This window comes from Aulostomus chinensis, chromosome 8, assembly GCF_037954235.1.
Source record: "Aulostomus chinensis isolate RoL2024-O1b breed Wild chromosome 8, RoL_Achi_v1.0, whole genome shotgun sequence".
Lineage (NCBI taxonomy): Eukaryota > Metazoa > Chordata > Actinopteri > Syngnathiformes > Aulostomidae > Aulostomus > Aulostomus chinensis.
Window position 1 is genome coordinate 29,840,854 of NC_141327.1, and position 12,073 is coordinate 29,852,926.

At 48.7% G+C, this 12,073-nt stretch overlaps 1 long non-coding RNA gene across 1 annotated transcript; it reads right to left on the bottom strand.

Annotated features, from left to right (window-relative positions):
• Window positions 1-4,899: 4,899 nt before the first annotated feature.
• Window positions 4,900-10,529, bottom strand: LOC147258029 (uncharacterized). The gene is made up of 3 exons (XR_015117499.1): window positions 10,375-10,529; window positions 5,780-5,886; window positions 4,900-5,187 (listed from the first exon to the last, which is right to left on the bottom strand). It is a non-coding gene; the product is annotated as an uncharacterized LOC147258029 (long non-coding RNA).
• Window positions 10,530-12,073: the final 1,544 nt, after the last annotated feature.

The window sequence follows — 12,073 nt, forward strand, 5'->3', positions numbered from 1 at the left end:
CGTCCAGACGCGCGGCCAGTCTTGATCTCAGAGGGAGGGGAGGGAGGAGGCTTGCGTCTGTCGTGTGTGCGCGTCTTGATCCGCCTCCTCACATGAACGTATCAGCACATGAAAGAACCACAAACAACTCGTTGTTTGGCCATTAAATCCAGAACCCAATCAACTGCTCTGTGTGTGTGTGTGTGTGTGTGTGTGTGTGTGTGTGTGTGTGTTCTGACAATACAGGATCTTGCTGGAGCTGCTGGGGTCGTGTGGTGGTGGTGGGGGGCGAACCTGGTCCAACATTTCTGCACCGCATCGGCTGCTCGGCCTCAGGGACTTTTGGAGGGGAGTGAGAGAGAGAGAGTGAGTGAGAGAGAGAGAGTGAGTGAGAGAGAGAGAGAGAGAGAGAGCGAGTGAGTGAGTGCTGTGTATGGAGAGAGCAGTGATGGTGAGTTTTTGATGGATTTCATGTACGGTGTCCTTGAGTGCAGAGAAAGGCGCTGTGAAGTAAAAGGCATTATTCATATTATTATTATTATTATTATTATTATCTATTATTAACATCCGTCTCTGTTTCTGTCTCAGAAGGGTCAAGAACCCACCAGAACCGGAGCTCCAATTGTATGTGTGTGTGTGTGTGTGTGTGTGTGTGTGTGTGTGTGTGTGTGTGAGAGAGAGAGAGACCAACCAAATATTATCAGACCAAACTTTCTGTCAGAGACGAGTCGTTGGTCACATTTAGCCGTTGTTTTGCAGCTCTGACAGTCGCAGCGGCGTTGCCTCCTGTGATGAATGTTCCAATCTGAAGTTTGAACGACTCATTTGCAGTTGGACTGAAGCTCTCCTCCTCACTCCTTCATGAATACGCACACTTGAGTTAATCTTACTGTAAATGTTTCAAAGCAGTGACAAGTGTTCAAAAATGGAGCCTCAGATGTGAAAAAGCATTTTTCTTCAAATTTTTTTGATCATGAGGGAACCTCAAACTTGTGTGCACAACATTTGTCAATCATCAGCTTTCAGAGGGTTTTTAAGATGCAACTCTTTAGTCAAGTCAGGTTTATCTGTGTTAGCAGATCTGTCCTGACTCTGTCCAAGTAGAGCAGGTCCAGCACCTCCCTCCTTCAATGAACCTCCACCCAACAATTCTCCATCAGCAGCACATCCTGCAACAGCAGCCACCAGAACCTTCCTTTACCAGCAGGAAGGTGGAGCAGATCCAGGATCAGTGGGGACGGAGAGAGAGCAGGAGAGCAGGACAGAGACAAAGACAGAGAATGGAGGAAGACAGAGAGACAGAAGGAGAGAGAGGGACAGAGATGAAGAGAGAGAGAATGGAGGAGAGACTGATGGACAGAGACAAAGACAGAGAGACAGAAGGAGAGAGAGGGACAGAGATGAAGAGAGAGAGAATGGAGGAGAGACTGATGGACAGAGACAAAGACAGAGAGACAGAAGGAGAGAGAGGGACAGAGATGAAGAGAGAGAGAATGGAGGAGAGACTGATGGACAGAGACAAAGACAGAGAGACAGAAGGAGAGAGGGACAGAGACAAAGAGAGAGAGAAAGGAAGAGAGACTGATGGACAGACGGGGACGTGAGCAGGTGGAGCTACGGGTGGCAGGTGGAGCCTCTTCAGGTCTGGAGCCTCCTCCAGCAGCACCAGGATCTGGGATGAGGGGAGAAGAAGAGGAGTTAGTAACACGTATGAGGACAGGAGGAGGAGAGAGAAGCCCAGTGCATCATGGGAGATCCCAGCAGTCTGAGCCTAGAGCAGCAGATCTAAGGGCCAGCCTAAGCAGTCCTGACTATAAGCCTGATCAACAAGGAGGTCTTAAGTCTGCTCTTAAACCTAGAGAGGGGGTCTGGGTCCTGGACTGAAACTGGGAGACAGTTCCACAGGAGGGGAGCCTGATAGCTGAAGGCTCTGGCTCCATTCTACTGTTAGAACTCTAGGAACCAGCAGGAACCCTGCATCCTGGGAGTGAAGGGTTCGAGCTGGATCATAGGGGACTAGGAGCTCTGTCAGGGATGAAGGAGCCTGACTGTTGAGGACTTTGATGGTAGAAGAAGAATTTTAAATTCTGTTCTGAATCTGACAGGGAGCCATGCAGAGAAGCAGTCCAGGAGAGACCTGGTCTCTGCTACCAGTTCTAGTCAACACGTGGGCAGCAGTGTTCTGGACCAGCTGGAGAGTCTTTAGGGACCTGTTAGTCCAGCCTGGTAGGAGGAAAATTGTTCAGTAAGTTTCAAATGAAAGAAGACAAAGACCTGAGTCTGGCGGCGGCAGCTGCTGATTCTCCTCCTGAGCCTGGACTTGGTTCTGCATGTCACCTTCCACAAGCGGCAGCCGCACTCATATGATGTTCCCACAAGAAAATATCGCTGTTTCACTTGTGGGAGTCCAAACCTTCTGACAGTGTTGTGTAAAGCAAACATTCCCCCTACACACATTGTTTACTCCTCCATGAATATAAATCCAGAGCGGCTGTGTGTGGACGCTTGTTGGAACCCAAGTATAAACCACATTAAATAGCAGATGTAAGGAAGAAAGAGGTTGAGAGGTCTGCATGCTGGGGGGTTTATTTTTCTCTCTTGTTGTAACAGCTGCAGCCATGCAGAGAGAGAGAGTCGACACCAAGTATTCACTTATCGCTGTCCTGGCCTTTATAGAGTGGACGAGTCGGTTATCAGGCACGCACGCAAAGAGGGAAACACACACTTTGTTGTTAGTGCGGTGAACATTCCACCCTCAGTGGATGAGCCGGGCTCTGCAGATGGAGGGAGGAAAACAGAGAGGCAGCCGCATCGCCGACCTGTCGCTGCAATCAACCAGTGGAAGGTGAATAATCCCGAGAGCCTGAAGTCAAAACATTCATCTGTGGGAAGCAGCGGGAGATTTGGAACTTGCACTTTCTGCCGTAGTTCCTGCTGACTCGGGTGTATTTTGAAGTTCCAGGCCTCCTGCTGAGGCTTCACGCGTCGTCGCACACACAAGGCCCACTCCGTCTTCCCTGATGAGAGACATCAGTGTTACAAAGGTTGTGAAAATAGCTCCTGTTTTTAAATTTCTACCTCGTCAAAATTTGAAAAATGTGAAGCACAATGACTCATTTGAACACATCAAAGGGAATCCACACAGTTGTCGCCGCGGAGACCGCTCAGCTGTCCTCATTTCTATAGTAACCGCAGCCAGCAGATCAACCTTGTCTTCCTGGTGGTGAGGCGAGCGTCGGTCCTTCCCTGCCAGCTGTAAACACCAGGACACAACGGTTCCAGCGTCCTCGGGAGTTTACGGCGTCTCCCCTCTCCTGTTTACCCAACCACACAGTTGTTTACTCAGCCAGTAATCCAGCGCTGATGTCAGACGCCATGCAGGATGTTTCTGCTGAGGTGCTCATCTGCTGTCTGTGTGGGGCTTGAAAGGCCCTGATGAGGGGCTGGTGGTGCGCCTGTAGTCCTGTTCACACATCAGCAGCAGTGGCAGAACTCACAGAAGTCGCATTGCTGCGTAAATATGAGCATGCTAACAAGAGCTGAAGATATTTAACACTTTGCAAGTCATTAAATATCAAACTCATGAATTTCAATGTTTTGTAAATGTCCTAAAACGGGGGTTGCTAACAAGAGTCTAAAGGAGCCTCCAGAGGTCGTGGAGGTTAAAGGTCACCTGGGAGAACACAAGAAGCCTGCAGCTTAGTGGTGGTGACCTGGAAGTAACGTGACCTTGGTGTAGTCCCTTATAGGCTAGTGTTAGCATTGGACTTCCTGTTGGACAACAAACATAACTCATCCCTGGCGTGACTACTTCCTGCTGGACTACAAACACACCTCATCTCTGGCGTGACCACTTCTTGCTGGACTACAAACACACCTCATCTCTGGCGTGACCACTTCTTGCTGGACTACAAACACACCTCATCTCTGGCGAGACCACTTCCTGCTGGACTACAAACACACCTCATCTCTGGCGTGACCACTTCCTGCTGGACTGCAAACACACCTCATCTCTGGCATGACCACTTCCTGTTGGACGACAAACACACCTCATCTCTGGCATGACCACTTCCTGTTGGACTACAAACATAACTCATCCCTGGCGTGACCACTTCCTGCTGGACTACAAACACACCTCATCTCTGGCGTGACCACTTCCTGCTGGACAACAAACACACCTCATCTCTGGCGTGACCACTTCCCGCTGGACTACAAACACACCTCATCTCTGGCATGACCACTTCCTGTTGGACTACAAACACACCTCATCTCTGGCGTGACCACTTCCTGTTGGACTACAAACACACCTCATCTCTGGCATGACCACTTCCTGTTGGACTACAAACATAACTCATTCCTGGCGTGACCACTTCCTGCTGGACTACAAACACACCTCATCTCTGGCATGACCACTTCCTGTTGGACTACAAACATAACTCATCCCTGGCGTGACCACTTCCTGCTGGACTACAAACACACCTCATCTCTGGCGTGACCACTTCCTGCTGGACAACAAACACACCTCATCTCTGGCGTGACCACTTCCCGCTGGACTACAAACACACCTCATCTCTGGCATGACCACTTCCTGTTGGACTACAAACACACCTCATCTCTGGCGTGACCACTTCCTGTTGGACTACAAACACACCTCATCTCTGGCATGACCACTTCCTGTTGGACTACAAACATAACTCATCCCTGGCGTGACCACTTCCTGCTGGACTACAAACACACCTCATCTCTGGCATGACCACTTCCTGTTGGACTACAAACATAACTCATCCCTGGTGTGACCACTTCCTGTTGGACTACAAACACACCTCATCTCTGGCATGACCACTTCCTGTTGGACAACAAACATAATTCATCCCTGGCGTGACCACTTCCTGTTGGACTACAAACACACCTCATCTCTGGCATGACCACTTCCTGTTGGACTACAAACACACCTCATCCCTGGCGTGACCACTTCCTGTTGGACTACAAACACACCATTCTATACTCATTGTAATTAGCACTACTGGATGTATTTGTGTGTGTGTGTGTGTGTGTGTGTGTGTGTGTGTGTGGTGAATCCATTCATACTAAGTCTAGCCAGATGTGACCTTTGCCCCGTGGCTTGTCTCACTCCATCCTTCACTCTGTCCATCGTTCTTTCAGTGGAACTTTCACTCTTCCATCAGCGCGTCCTCGTCCTGACCTCTGCTGCCAGGTTCAATCACAGACTCAGAACACGTAGAGAACTCCTTCCATGCACACACCATGCAAAATATGCAGCACGCAGTTCAGTAATGGGAGAAGTGTGTCAGTGAGCCGGTCTGAAGACTGCAGGCATCGGATATTTATCACAAGCCTAGACTTTGGGTGTGTGTGTGTGTGTGTGTGTGTGTGTGTGCTTATTCTGAATGTTCTTGAGGTAATAGGCCTGTTGCTATGACTGATCCAGCTCATTAGCTCATTTCCTCTCCACAAAGACTCATCATCTGTCATCTGATGGGTGTGGGCTTATCTACTCTAAACATGTGGTCTCTGCACGTGTGTGTGTTAACTCTATATCCCCACACACACACACACACGCACACACACACACACACACACACACACATCCATAACATTATATTTGCACAGGAACGCAGCTTTAATGTTGGCAAAATGGCAGATAGACATTTTCCAGAAGGCCTGTGTGGCCTGAGTCATTCCTTAAGAGTGTGTGTGTGTGTGTGTGTGTGTGTGTGTGTGTGTGTGTGTGTGTGTGTGTGTGTGTGTGTGTGTGTGGGTGATCCCTCCCCTTACCTACCTTGCTAAAGTTGACCAAGTATTGACGTATCTTGTTATTATTTGGGGTCCGTGCCATGGGAACGGGTGGTTTTGTCAGGTGCAATCACGTCATCACCACCAAGGTTCCTGTAACAGAAGGAAGGAAACACGAAGGTGAATCTTCATGGCAATCGAGACCCTGAAGATGAGGAACATCAACAAATCCTGTTCTGTTGCGAGGGGAAAGAACAGGGCTGGGGGGTTCAGGTGTGTCTTTGACCACAGGTGCTGATGGGGTGTGAATGCAGCACGAACCCCTGTACCGTTCCAAGCTGCAGGAGGAGAAAGAGCAGGTCTGCAAACACGGCCGAGTCCAGAGCCTCGCCCTCGGTACCGAGTGAGAACATTAGGCGAGGAAGAAGAGGAGAGGTGATGAAGCAGTGAGGAAGGAGTCACTACGCGTGACTACACTGTTAACACAAACACACGTGTTCATGTTCAGTTGAATCTGTTTGCTCATCTGTTGTTTGGACGGAGTCGTGAAAACCTAAACGAATGCTCAACTCTCCAGATTTGTGTCGAGCTTTCACAGTCTGCAACTTTCTTTTTTGAGACAAAAGATCCTAAGCTGATCTCAGAAAGACGGACGAAACATCCACAACGCCGCAGTTTGTGTCAGCAACACGGAAATGGTGCCACCGGAAAGTCAGCCGCCATATCGCTCGCACTGTGAGATTCCATGAGTGCTCGACAAACCCCGCGCGCCTGAACTGGAGGGATGCGATGTTCACTCAGGGTCCGTCTGTCCGTCCTGGTCTGGTTCAAGCGATACCTCAAAGAGAAACTCTTCAGATTTGGCACCGATGTCTGCTGGGCCGCTCGGATGACCTCGCCTGCTTCAATATTCTGAAGCGTTTGTGTAACTTTTAAAGTCTTTGAAATCTCCTCGTTTGCTATGCAAGACTGGTCAGCTGTTTCCAAATATAACACAATTATTTTACTGTCATGAGACCTCATGTCACGTGTTTTTTATTCAGTGGATGAAACAGTTCATATTACTCTGATACTTGTCTGGCCTGTGGTGAGAGGCGGATGAAATCAAAACGTCGAACTGAATCGTGGGCCAAATCTGACACCCTTCAACTTTGCCGTGCGTTTGTTTGGATTTTCATGAGAGTTGGTGGAGACACAAGGATGGAACAGAGACGAGCCCAACACATATGTTCCCCTGTTGAGCAGTTTATTGAGCAGATCTTCAGAGGCTAAAGTCGGTGACGTCCCACAAAGAGAGAGCGACACCCATAAGTCTTTTTGCCAGATCGTAGAACATCTGCTGACATTTCAGTGTTGACGGCAGGATGGTCAGCTGGGAAACTACAAAGGACGATTTAGCCTTCAGCGTGGCTGTAAACGCTCTCTCTCAGCATCCACAAAAGCCTCTCAGGGCATTGTGGCTCGTTTGCTCTGGTCTGAATCAGCATTTCCTCCTCAGTGCAGTTTGTTTTCACAGAGAAAAATGTCAGCAGACCGAAACGAGCTGCTACAAACTGTGCTGGGTGGCAGTAAAACACCCTGAAGCTGGTTTGTCAACCACCAATGAACACAAAAGAAGAACTGGAGAACGTTGGAACGAGAGGGAGAAGGTTCTCTGATGAGTCCAGAGCATATTCTACTGCTTACTCCAGCAGGTGTGGTTCTACGTCCTGCTCTTGGTGCACCCGACTATGACTGCTGTGCCCCCAGCTGCAAGAACAGAATGAACCAGGCAGATGAACCCTCCCACCTGCCACGGGTCACCTGATCGACCAGCTCAACTGACAGCTCTGTCACATCATTTACTCCTCTGAGCCCTGCGGTTTCTGCTCATCCCAACGTTTACATGAACGGAACAACCTGACAATCAACCACAACCGTGGAGCAACACTGTTTCCATGGCGGAGAAACAGAGGAGCAGATGATGGACAGCACACAGCACACAAACCATGACACAGAGGAAATGGAGGCGCTGCACTGACTCAGCAGTAAGAGACCGGTGGTCTGCTCAGGGGCCCCGTGCCAACTGTTGAAAGACAACACCGGTGAGAAAGAAGCTTTGGCACAGACACGGTATCGACGGCGCAGACCACCCGCCTCCGCCAGACCGCCCACTCTCATCTCAACAGGTATTTTTAGCAGTTTATGAAGAAAAACAGGCTGGATCTTACCGCCAAGCCCCCCCACCCACACAACTCATGATTCAACCTTTGTAATAATATTTATAAGACTCCTATCTGCAATACAACTTTGAGCCACATGAGGGAGCTTGTTGGTTCTCTCACACTGGAGTGCTGGCAGGCTCGGTTCTCATGAGCCGGGTCAACGTTTATGTGCCAAATGACATTTGACATGGAAGCGACCTGAACTGGCTCCCAAACTGATCGATAACTAACCAGCTAACTAACTAACTAACTAACTAACTAATAGCTGCACGTAAAAGAGACTGGAAGGAAACGAGAGCCTGTTGATGCTGCTCAAAAGCATTCATTTGATTTCTTGTTTTCATCAAGTATAAAACCACATTGAATCTTCAAAATGGCTGGTTACCCTCCTCAGTGTAATCCATCTTTACATGGATAATTCAGGTCAGTAAAGCGGCAAGAGGTGTTTATGGATGCACAGAAGTTGGCACACTTAGCAAATGCAATCTGTGAAAAAAGATGGTTTTTTTTGGTGACATGAATAATTTAATCATGTATTTGAAAATGAGTCCAGAACGTCTCTGTCTGCTCAGAACCAAACAAGAGGCTGCAGCTTGATTCCTGGGAGAGCGTTTCTGAGCAGAAGGTGAATTCCCTCCGACGCCTCTGTCTCTCACCTCTCCTTCTTGATTGCATTTGAGTGTCACTCTGCAGCCGCTGTCACAGCAGACGTCTGGGAGTTACACCACCAGGAAAGAGTGGAGACAGGTAGGTTGACCGTCAGCGAGACACAAGTATTCATCGACTCAGTCTGAGACGCACACTCCCAGTTGTTATTCCGACTCCTTTTCCAGCTTCTGCTTTTCCAACAATAACAACAGGCCTTGACTCACTCCTTCCAGCAGGCTCCTGTGACTGCTTCTCCACTTTTTGGGACTTTCCTCCTTCCCTTCCAAATGCTGATTTATGTTAAATCTCTGCTCTGGACTTAGACGCCTCCCTGCAGCCACACGACCCTCTCCAGCCTCTTCTCCCCCAACCCTTCGTGATCCGCCTTAGAAGCTTTACATTATCTGGAGGTTTCTGTTAGCAACACTGCCGGATGAATCGTCTGCCTGGGCGAGAGGCGCGACAGATGTTCAGCTATAAACAGAGCTCAACACCAGCGAGTGGTTGGGTTTCAGGATCTCACCGATAGCTTACGCTGCTCAAGAAACGCTAACAGTGGTTCTTTCAATTTCAAACTTGCAGAATAAGGTCAGTGGAGTGACGTTTCAATTCAAGTTCTTTCCATGAGTCCCGACCTGCCACGTGTTTGAAACGGTTCGATTCACTCCAGAACGTCTGCGCACTGGCAGGAAAAGGTCAAATCTCCCTGGATACCGATGAGATCAATCGCGCCCGCTAACTTAGAGACTGAATATCAAACAGACGTTTCCACTGTGCCACAGACCGCAAGCTTTCCAGCTCCAGAAGCAACAACTTTGCAGGCAAGTGAAGTCAGTTTCCAGCAGTTTGTGTCCACCCTCCCCGTCAGTCCCCCTCTAGCTACTGGACAGCGAGAAGCACTTAACCTGTCCTGCCCCAGTAAACATCCCAGTGTTTCCTCCAAAGACTCTAGCACAACAATAGGAAGCTGAACGTCACCCTGAGGTCTGCTGCAGGGCAAACAAACTCTGGCCTGACATCATCAGGATCCAGGGCTGCACGGAAGCCAGCACGCAGTCATCAAGTTAGTGTAAATAAAATGTAATAAATAATAATAATAATAATAATAATCTGGACTCTTGAGTTCATCAGAGAAATATCCCACAGATATCGCGTTCCAAACATGTAGGGTGACCGTGGCTTTGACTGTTAGAGTCTTGAGTTCAAACTGGATGGAGTTGACGTGAGACAGAATCAAATGAATACAAATAGATTGTGTTCCAGAAACGGCAGCTTTTAATGGAGCGAGGAGTTAAAAAGCAACGTTTTAATCCCTAAATTGTCCTTCATCAAGAATTAAAAAGTCGATCTTTTGATGAATATTTTAATCATGGCGTACACAGTGACATCACTGTAGTTAGTACATCATTCATGTGATGGATGGATTTTTGTTCAAACAACCTTCTCTTAGTTGTTGGCAAGTTGCTAGTCATAGTTCAAGGAGTGCAGGCAGTTGGATCACAGCTGAGGGAGACAGTGTGAAGCCACAAGTGTGTGTGTGTGTGTGTATTGATGACTATGAATGACACTTGTCCCCCCCACCGGTCCTCCGTCTTCCTGGCTCCATCCCAGCCAGATCGTGGGAAGATGCTCCTGCCTGATAAATAATCCAGTTCAAGATTCGACGGGAGAAACTCCTCCGACCACCAAAGACTATCTTTAGAAACTCTCAGTGTCTCATTTTACAGCTGAAGAGTCGAGAATTTCCTCAATCCTACTCATAGTTGTGTCTGTTGTAAGCACTACACACCTGCTCGCAGTACTGACTCAGGGCAGTAGTACACGTAACAACAGCAACTGTTACTGGGACGCCACGTAGGGACTTGCACTCCGCCGGCTCCTGTGACCACGCGGCTGTTTTGATCCTGTGGAGACGTCTCGTGTTTGCTCTCCTTGGGTGTTTTTGTTGAAATGCACAGGGACGCACGGCCTCAAGCTCTCCTGTCATTAACCACATTGGTTTGGGATCATTTGAGCAGTTGATCACATGACAGCGCAGGTGTTCCTGCATCATGCATCACACCTGAGGTGCATTGAGGATAAATTGTGATTCAACCTGCCAAACCATCTTGGGAGGTGCTCAGGGAGGTTCTGGCCTGCATGAGCCAGTGCGTCTCCGTGGGCCGGTGTAGTTCAAGGGTTCATACTGACTGGTGGCGATGTTTGTGAAGTGAAAGTTAATGGTTTATACGTAGATGAGGCACCCAGGGTTCATCTGTCAAGGTGTCCATGACAGTTGCCTCCTACCGGTCTTGACTGCGTCCCCGGCGCTCCTGAGCACAGCTAACATGAGAGCAGCACCATCACTGCTCCAACAGCTCAGGATGAGTTCTGCTCTCGCGCTCCGGAACAAGCAGAAGTACAACAGCAGCTCAACTTCACAAATGACGAGCACCATTTTCATTTTCCGTTCTTGTTGCTTTACGGTGGCGCCTGCTGGTGGGAAAGTTTCTGCAGACTGTCATCAGAAGAGGAAGACGTGATTGCAGGAAGGAGTGTGATTGGATGCTGGAGATGCGTGTTGAGATGTAACTCTGTGTAATGAGTCACATAAAGCCCACTGTAATGCTGGAGTAAAGGTGAGCTGCGCTGCCATGACAGCCACGCCTGACCCTCGTGACCTCGAGCCTCCTTATTGGCTCTCCGGTGTGTTACAGTGAAAACAAGCTGCTCGTGTTGAGCAGGAGGGAAGAAACCCCAGCAGAAATCTTTGCTGAGCGCTACGACAGCGTGGGGGAGGAACGAGGGACAACTGAGAAGAGAGGACTGCTGTTTCTAATTAAAGGGAAAGAGGAGAGGAAATGAATGAATGAAGTGCACAGTTGCATATCGATTCATATCTGCACACGTTGTTCGAGTTAGAGACCCGGAGGCTGCAGGCGAAAGAAAATATGGACAGCCTTCCACTTCATGATCACTCTAATACTCAACACCTGATTTGAGGTGTTTTCCACCATCAATCACGCACTGGTTTGAGTCATTCTAGTCATGAATGTGGTTTATTCTCAGACATAGCAGTTTCTCCTGTATCTGTAAATATGGAGCATAAAGGACCATTTTTGTTTCTAATTTCTGTTATTGCCTTATCACAACGATCCAGTCTACCATGTGCAACAAGTCTTGAGCTCCCGTTGGGGAGGAGAAAAGCAGAGGATTTAGTAGAACCTGAAAATGAAAGACAACATCCTGCTTTCATTCGTTTGCATCGGAGAGAGGAAGGTGGTCGAGAGGGGCAGCGGACGAGCCAGAATCACAGCGTTAATGAGAGACAAATGTTTGGAAGTGTGGAAAGTTTCCCTGTGAACAGCAGTGGGGAAAGCGTGGGTGTTGCAGCGCGAGGGGAGTGGGACAACTTTCCAGGGGAGTGTATTGAATTTTTGACAGGGAAGAGAAAACAAGGGCAAAAGTGAAGGAACAGGAGGTTACGGACAGAGGGACTGAAGCGGGGA